Genomic DNA, 9,780 nt, shown 5'->3' with positions numbered 1-9,780 from the left:
AAAGTATGTTACTTTCAATGGTATTGTACTCTGGGCCCTTTGTGGCATTGTAAATGTATGCATTTTGCCTTTTGCAATGTGCTATTGTCTGCTGTTTTTCTCCCCCAGGTGGCATTATCTGGAGAAGTGGTCAATCCGGCCACTGTATTGTTCTGCACTTATGTGGCCAACAATGGTCTGTGTGTTTGATTTGCATTTGTACATATTGTGCTAATGTTCGTTATGTTGCCCTTAAATTTTTTTATTTGCAGGTAAGGCTTCGTTCACATCTGCGCCAGGGCTCCGTTCCGACGTTCCATCGGAGCTTTCCGTCGGAACGGAGCCCTGACTGACACATTGATTTCAATGGTGACGGATCCAGTGCCAATGGTTTCCGTTTGAACAGAGCCCTGACGCTGATGTGAACGAAGCATAAGGTGAATAGTGGTTGGCTTGCTGGTTGTTTAAATTGTTTGGTGCCAAAACACAAGGCCCGGTAGCCTTGCCACTCAGAAAGAAATGATGCGATGCCATTAGTTATAATATTAATAGATCGCAGTAATCCCCAAATAAAAGCGCCCTGAGTGTCTAAGTCGAAAGGGAATTTTAAACAAGAAGACAGTTTAGAAGACAAGACAATGGACAAACACACGAAAGGAGCTGGATGAAACAGCCATAGGGGAAAGGGGGAGAAGGTGATAACATGGGGGCTTTAAGTATGTCTTCACATTTAACCCATTGGAAAATATGACATGTTTACAGACTATTTCAAGAGGGCAGGACACCGGATCTAATCCATGTATCACGAAAGGTCAACTAAGCATGCCACTGAGATAAGAAGCTGGAAAAAAAGCTAATTCGGCCACCATAATGTTTTCATTGATGCCCAATTTTCGTGCATTCCCATCCCAAAATCGGAGAAAGCTGGGTAAGAAATGCGAGTGAAGGACATAGTCCCCTCTGTCTAAGGCCGGGTTCCCATGTAGCATAAATGCTGCGGAATTTCGGCAACAGAATTTTGTGAGGAAATTCCGCAGCATTTACAGTAGCAGCAAAGTGCATAAGATGTAGTAAATCTCATGCCCACGACGCGGATTTTATTTTTAGTGTAAACATCAAATAAATTGACCTGCGGTGATTGGTGGGATCGTAGCGATTCCGCCGCAAAATTCGCAAGTAAGAAAAATGTAAAAAACTAGATATACTTACCCAAAATTCCATGCTACTTTTCCAGTCCAGCCTCCTGGGACGACGTTTCATCCCATGTGAACGCTGCAGCCAATCACAGTCTGCAGCAGTCACATTGCCTGCAACATCATCTTAGGAGGCCGGACTACGCACAGAAGAGAGGGAGGGGGTAAGTATGAAAGTGTTTTTTTGCTTCGGTGCTTTCCGCAGTGGAAATTACACCCGAAATTAAGTTCAGTTTTACAGACTTAATGTGCTGCGGGTTCCAGGTCGGATACGCTGCATAGTATTTACGCAGCGTATCCAACTCGTGGGAACCCGGCCTAAAGGTTGTAGCCAAAATAGGGACTAGAGTGATAATTGGGGAATCTCTATGTCCACCCACAGATTATTACTTCTATCCCTTAACAAGTTGAGAATGCAGTTAAAGAGAGCAGCTTTATGGTAGTGGACAAAATTTGAAAGACCAATCCAGCTATTCTCACGCCTCCTAATTAAGGTAGAATAATCCAGTTGAGAAGCCGAGCCCTTCCACACAAATTGCCTAATTTGTTTCCAAAGGGACAAAAAGTAAAGTTTCGGGAGAGAAATGGGAACTGTATATAAAATGAACAGGACTGTGGGGAGCGTATCCATTTTAATGACTTTGACTCTACCAAACCAGGAACGAGACATGTGGTCCATTTTTTGTAAGTCAATTTCTAGGTAACAGAGAAGAGGATCATAATTAAGCTGAAATAAATCCAACAGATTTCCCGTAATCCAGACTCCCGTGTACCTAATTGTAACGCCGTCGGGTCTCTTACCTTGTCCGGTGGCCTGACCCTCTTCCAGGCTGCCAGTGTCTGATCGTGCCCCCTGCTCGCACTGTTCTTAGAAATTCAAAAGGGTCTGACCAATTCCTGTTGCCCCCATGAATATTTAAAGAGGCTCTGTCACCAGATTTTGCAACCCCTATCTCCTATTGCAGCAGATCGGCGCTGCAATGGAGATAAAAGTAAAGTTTTGTTTTTTTTTTTAAAACGAGCATTTTTGGCCAAGTTATGACCATTTTTATATTTATGTAAATTAGGCTTTCTAAAGTACAACTGGGCGTGTTTAAAGTAAAAGTACAACTGGGCGTGTATTATGTGCGTACATCGGGGTGTTTTTACTTCTTTTACTAGCTGGGCGTTGTGTATAGAAGTATTATCCACTTCTCTTCACAACGCCCAGCTTCTGGCAGTGCAAAGACACAGCGTGTTCTCGAGAGATCACGCTGTGACGTCACTCACTTCCTGCCCCAGGTCCTGCATCGTGTCGGTGTAGCTACTTACCTGCAAACGCTGATGCTGCTGCAGAATCAACTGTAGCCTCTGGTGCCGATGTGTCCTCGCTCGTCCGACACGATGCAGGACCTGGGGCAGGAAGTGAGTGACGTCACAGCGTGATCTCTCGAGAACACATCATGTGTACTCAGAATCCTAACACTTCTGAATCTTTTTTTGTGAGACCAAGTGAAACCAAATCTCGTTTAGCTCTGTGATCTCGCGAGATTTTGTATCCGTTGCTGGAATCTCACAAAAAAGATTCAGAAGTGTCAGGATTCTGAGTACACATGACGTCCAGGCTGGATGGTCATGTGTATTCATTATCAGGACACTGTAGTAATGTTAGGGTTTGTGTATGAGGCTGCACATAGTGATATAACTATATCGCTAGTGCAGTGTAAATGAATGGAGAGGAGTGCATGATGCTGATTGGCCAGCGTCATGCACTCCTCTGTACAACGCCCACTTGGTCGAAAGTAAAAGTACGCCCACTTGGGCATTAAGAAAGCTCATTAGCATAAACTTAAATCGCTCCTAACGTTGTGAAAAAAGATCGTTTTTTAAAATAAAAAGCATTACTGTCACCTACATTACAGCGCCCATCTCCTTATGTAAGAGATAGGGCACTTATAATGTGGTGACAGAGTCTCTTTAAGGCATCTTCAATATCCACCAGGTGCCTGAGCAACAACTGAACAACCTAGTGTTATCTAGCGAAGGTTCCTTTATGCACCTGTATCAGTCTGCTATTGTTATGTTATCAGCCTGTATCCTGTTGTTTTCTTTACCAGCCTGTATCCAGTCTGCTATTGGCATCAGTTATCAATCTGTATCTAGTTGTCCGTATCCAGTCTGCTATTGCTATCAGTTATCAGCCTGTATCAAGTTGTTTGTTACCAACCTGTATCTGTTCCGCTATTGCTATCAGTTATCAGCCTGTATCCGGTTATCCATTACCAGACTGTATGCATTCTGCTGTTGCTATCAGCCAGTGTCCAGCTACTCCCTCCCTGTGTCCAGCTACCTTCTACCTGCCTGTGTTCAGCTACCCACTACTTGCGTGTGTCCAGTTACCCTCTACTTGTCTATGTCCAACTATCCGCTATCAACCTGTGACTAGTGATTCTGCTGTCAAATTCCATCCTTGAGGGTACGATATGGTAGTGTCTGTTTCTTGTCTGTTTGGCCAGCAACCACTCCGCCGGGACCAGCTCAAGAGGTAGCGGCATTGTAGCCTCCCGCAGCGATGACCAGATCCCTGTATAGGGTTAAAGGGTGAAAACTGGAGAGATAACGTCTTAAGAGGTGGCCTAAGCCAAACCGATGGAATAGCCCAGTGGGTCCACCAAGCTGTTGGTCGTAACACTAATATCCCTTGCTTGCCATTTGAATGGGATTCTTGCCTCCAAACGTGAGATCTCCTCCATCACAAAAGTCACATTGAGTATTTCCGACTTCTGTACATTCACGCTGAAATTACTCAGGTGCCAAAATGTTCAAACTGACGTAAAATGTCCAGGTGTTCTTCTCTGGGATTAGTAGCATACAGAGGTCATCAGAAAAGAGCGTAAGTTTGTGTCTTTTGAAGCCCACACGAATGGCAGAAATAGAGTAATTTGATCTAAGTGCATTAGCCAAGAATTCCATTACAAGAATGTAAAAAAGTGGTGACAGAGGACACAACTGTCTGGTTCCATTTATGATATGGAAGGGGCTAGACAAGAGGCCATTAAAGGGGTTTTCCAGCTTCTGACAACTGATGACCTATCCAGCGGATGACTTCAATGGGTGCGTGATGCGCAAAAAACGCTCAAAGAACGGACATGTCGTGACTTTTACGCAGCGGACCAACGCTGCGTAAAAATCACGCACATGTCTGCACGGCCCCATAGACTAATATAGGTCCATGCGAAGCGCGTGAAAATCACGCGCGTTGCACGGACTTATATCCCGTTCGTCTGAATAAGCCTTAACAGACAGCACAACTGCACATGTTAAAGACACAGTGTACTGGCAAATGCGATATCGGAACTACAGTATATATATATATATATATATATATATATATATATATATAACAAATCCCCTTCTACCCCACACCCTTACTAGTGTACCATGTTTGTTATATATGATCTCCCTACCACTAGTTTTCTTATGCTTAATAAAACCTGTTTTGAATTAAAAAAGCCATACAGAATACATTGTACAAGGTCATAATATGGCACCTAAGACTATGGGGCTATACTGTACATCTGTATACCTCCGACTTCATACAAATGATGTTTCTGCCAGGAGAGATGGAACTTGATGCTGCTGTGTGAAAGCATGTATGCGCTGAATGCATGAAGAGCATGGAGCATGACCTGGTCGCCAGGGCTGATTTTAGGTCACCATGAGGACCTGGCATTCGAGTTTTGCTCTGCACTTATTTAGATGAATACATGCAATATAAAATGTAATAATGGTAATGATGATAATAAATTAATAATCATAATAATTCATAGCAAATTTGTATTTGTTGTATTACAAAAGCAAAAATATTTAAAAGTTAATTTAGAAAATGTGAAAATAGCTTTTACAGTTGTGCAGCTGTCTACATGGTTGCAGTGCAGAGTAAGCTATGTTCACACTGAGGTTTTTTTACGCAAAACTCGTCAAAAACGGCCCTAATATGCCTCCCATTGATTTCAATAGGAGGCGGGGGCGGTTTTCTCCCACGAGCGGTAAAACCGCCTCGCGGGAGAAAGAAGGAACATGCCCTATCTTCGGGCGTTTACGCCTCTGACCTCACATTGACTTCAATGGGAGCCAGAGAAAGCGTATTTCGCGTCGTTTTATGCCTGCGGCACTCAATTTTGAGGGAGAAATTCTGCCTGAAAAAAAACTCAGTGTGAACATAGCCTAATCTTACAATGTCTCTTCTTGTTTATTACTAAGAGAGCTGGGTGCATGGAGAAGGTCATGTTTGCAGCATCATTACACATTGACCTTGTATTCCTGGCTTGGCTCCTCATTTACACTATGCCACACAGCCGCAGGTTGTTACCACATAGAGGGTTCATATGTTTAACCTGTACTTGCTTATACATTTTACATGAGCTAACAAGTGTGATTAAGCATAATGCTTCACAAGTATTCCTCAAAGACGGCTTCAAGTAAAGAAGGTGCTGGTGGCCTCAGTTAAAATTTAACTTCATCAATATTATGTCTGTACAGGTTGTGAAGACTGCGCATAGGTATAAAAAAAATATTATTATTATCATTATTATTAAAAGTAGTAATAATAAAATCTAATGAGCAGACTTTCTAATATTGGGATATGGTTATTACATGCAGGCCATTGGAAGCTGCATCATTTTCCCCTTTACTGTAGTTTTCTTATTCGTTTAGGCTTCCTTCGCATATGGCTAGTGGGTGTGTTTAAAAATGCACCAAAAAACAGCTTAAAAAGCTAAAGATCTTTGGGGAGAAAATGCCCTCAAAAACACCACACCTACGGCATGCTGCATTTTCAAAAAGATACCACGAGGGTCAAAAAGTCGCCTAAAAATTTGACAAAAAGAAATGCATTATGTATAGAGAACATCATATTTTAACACTGACTAACAGCAACCATCTGATCACTGCATTTGTTTATAAGCTGGAAAAAATGCAATTAGAAAACCTCACAAAAACCTGACCTAAACTATGTGTCTCCAGCTTAAGGGTATGATCACACGCGTAACAAAAAACGGCTGAAAATACGGAGCTGTTTTCAAGGGAAAACAGCCTCTGATTTTCAGCCGTTTTTTAAGCAACTAGCGCTTTTCACTGTTTTTTACAGCTGTTTTTGGAGCTGTTTTTCTATTGAGTCAATGAAAAACGCCTCCAAAAACTGCTCAAGAAGTGACATGCACTTCTTTTTACGGGGCGTTTTTTTACGTGCCGTTATTTGAAAATGAGGTTTAAAATATCTGCTTCTGATTTTTCAGTCGTTTTTTGGGGCGTTTACCCCTGAGGCTGTCATCTACAGAACCGCTAGTATAGTCTCTGCTCCGGAACTCTGTAGAATCCCCTAACATCGCTATCCATATATGGACACGCGATGTCTGGGGCTTCCCCAGAGCCGGAGTCCCGGGCAGAGCGCTAGTATAGGCTCTGCTCCGGGACTCTGTGGAATCCCCTGACATCGCTGTCCACATCTGGACAGTGATGTCTAGGGCTTCCCCAGAGTTCGACAGTGATGTCAGGAGCACAGCTGGAATCCCAGTAGGAGCACTACTAGCGCTCTCCCTGGGACTCCAGCTCTGGGGTTGCCCCTGACATCTCTGTCCATATATGAACAGTGATGTCAGGAGCAGAGCTGGAATCCCAGGCAGAGTGCTAGAAGCGGCTCTGCTCCAGGACACCAGCTCTGGGCAAGCCCCTGACATTACTGTCCATATATGGACACTGATGTCAGTAGCTTCCCCAGAGTTCCGGAGCAGAGCCTATACTAGTGATCCGTCCTGGGACACCGGCTCTGGGGTTGCCCCTGACATCACATTCCGGTCAAGGAGGATCCCTGATGTCACTGTGTATGAACAGTGACGTCAGGGGCTCCTCCAGCAGAGGAATCCCTGGCCAAAGCGTCGGCAACGCTCTGGCTGGGGATTCCACTCCTAGAGGGAGCCCCAATGGAGCTATCTACTGGGGGTGTGTGTGTGGCACTATCTACAAGGGGTGTGTGTAGCATTATCTACTGAGGGCACTGTGGCAGCATCTGCAGAGGGCACTGTGGCAGCATCTACAGAGTGCACTGTGAAATTATCTACAGAGGGCACTGTGAAAGTATCGACAGAGGGCATTGTGAAATTATCTACAGAGGCCACTGTGGCATTATCTACGGGTGGGTGTGTGGCAGTATCTACAGAGGACACTGTGACATTATCTAGAGGTGTATGGCATTATCTACAGAGGGCACTGTGGTATTATCTACAGAGGGTACTGTGGCAGTATCTACAGAGGGCACTGTGGCATTATCTACAGAGGGCTCTGTGGCACCTGGAGAAATCTCACAAATTTCCGTTAAGTTTAAACCTAGCGCTGATGTTATAGTAATATAGTATTGTTATAGTAATGTAGTATTATTATAGTAATGTAGTAATGTTATAGTACTGTAGTAATGTTATAGTGATGTAGTATTGTTATAGTAATGTAGTATTGCTATTGTAGTAATGTAGTATTGTTGTTGTAGTAATGTAATATTGTTGTAGTAATTCAGTATTGTTAGAGTAATGTAGTATTATTATAGTAATGTAGTATTACTATAGTAATGTAGTATTATAGTAGTGTAGTATTATTATAGTAATGTAGTATAGTTATAGTCATGGTAGGTGGAGGAGCCTTAAAGAGGCTCTGTCACCAGATTTTGCAACCCCTATCTGCTATTGCAGCAGATCGGTGCTGCAATGTAGATTACAGTAACGTTTTTATTTTTAAAAAACGAGCATTTTTGGCCAAGTTATGACCATTTTTGTATTTATGCAAATGAGGCTTGCAAAAGTACAACTGGGCGTGTTGAAAAGTAAAAGTACAACTGGGCGTGTATTATGTGCGTACATCGGGGCGTTTTTACTTCTTTTACTAGCTGGGCGTTCTGACGAGAAGTATCATCCACTTTCCTTTCACTTCCCCAGGTCCTGCATCGTGTCAGACGAGCAAGGACACATCGGCACCAGAGGCTACAGATGATTCTGCAGCAGCATCAGCGTTTGCAGGTAAGTCGATGTAGCTACTTACCTGCAAACGCTGATGCTGCTGCAGAATCAACTGTAGCCTCTGGTGCCGATGTGTCCTCGCTCGTCTGACACGATGCAGGACCTGGGGAAGTGACGTCACAGCGTGATCTGCCAGAAGCTGGGCGTTCTGAAGAGGAGTGGATGATACTTCTCGTCAGAACGCCCAGCTAGTAAAAGAAGTAAAAACGCCTCGATGTACGCACATAATACACGCCCAGTTGTACTTTTACTTTTCAACACGCCCAGTTGTACTTTTGCAAGCCTCATTTGCATAAATACAAAAATGGTCATAACTTGGCCAAAAATGCTCGTTTTTTAAAAATAAAAACGTTACTGTAATCTACATTGCAGCGCCTATCTGCTGCAATAGCAGATAGGGGTTGCAAAATCTGGTGACAGAGCCTCTTTAAGAATAATTTTAAAGAACTAGGCTACAAGCTGAAGGGGAAGGACCTCCAAGGTTGTATTCTCAGGAATACTGCCTGTGCCATGCGCATCACAGGAAAGACAGCGGGAGCTCAGGGAGGTTAAATGCATGACTTAAGTCTTGGTGTAGAAGAGACGGCTTTGGGTTCCTAGAGCACTGGGCTGACTTTTCATTGGGGTACAAACTGTATTCTGCAGATGATTTGCACTTAAATGGAAGGGGGTCTGCTGTGCTGGGTTAGAGAATTCTAGCTGGGGTGGTGGAGTATTTAAACTACGGCTGAGGAGAGAGGTCGATGTAGAAAATAAAGGGGTAGTCAGGTTAGAGAGGGGTCAGACTTTATTGGTGGGGGGAAAACAGACTGTGGGGAGAGGACTAGACAACAGGATAAGGAGATCCTTTTGTTACAAAACAGCAGTGTAAATAAAAATGGCCTAATAATGTCAAATAATCACATTTCTGATAATAAAAGTGAAAAACTGACAGGCAAGTTAAAGTGTATGTTCACAAATGCCAGAAGTCTAGCAAGCAAAATGGTGGAGCTGAAGGCCTTGGTACTGGAAGAAAATATAGATATAGTTGGTGATGCTGAAACATGGCTGGACTCTTCACATGACTGGGCTGTAAATCTACAGGGTTTTACACTTTTTCGGAAAGACAGGACAAATAGGAAAGGTGGTGGTGTATGTCTGTATGTGAGAAGTGATATGAAGGCGAGTGTAAATGAGACATTAGTGGGTGAAGATTGTGAGGAGGTTGAAACCTTGTGGGTGGAACTAGAAAGGTAGGTAATCATTGAAAAAATTACTTTTGGTGTAATCTATAGACCCACCAATATAACTGAGGTGATGGAAGGTCAGCTATATAAACAGATGGAGCGGGCTGCACAGGCGGGTACTGTAGTAATAATGGGAGATTTTAATTACCGGGATATTAATTGGTGTCATGGTTCGGCTTCAACTGCAAAGGGGAGACATTTCCTCAACCTGTTGCAGGAAAATTTTATGGGCCAGTTTGTGGAAGACCCGACTAGAGGTGAAGCTCTGTTGGATCTGGTCGTTTCTAATAATGCAGAGCTTGTTGGGAATGTCAATGTTCGTCAAAACCTTGGTAACAG

This window comes from Rhinoderma darwinii, chromosome 1 (assembly GCF_050947455.1).
Source record: "Rhinoderma darwinii isolate aRhiDar2 chromosome 1, aRhiDar2.hap1, whole genome shotgun sequence".
NCBI classification, from domain to species: Eukaryota; Metazoa; Chordata; class Amphibia; order Anura; family Rhinodermatidae; genus Rhinoderma; species Rhinoderma darwinii.
The sequence above is the reverse complement of the archived record's forward strand: the minus strand, read 5'-3'. Positions refer to the sequence as shown.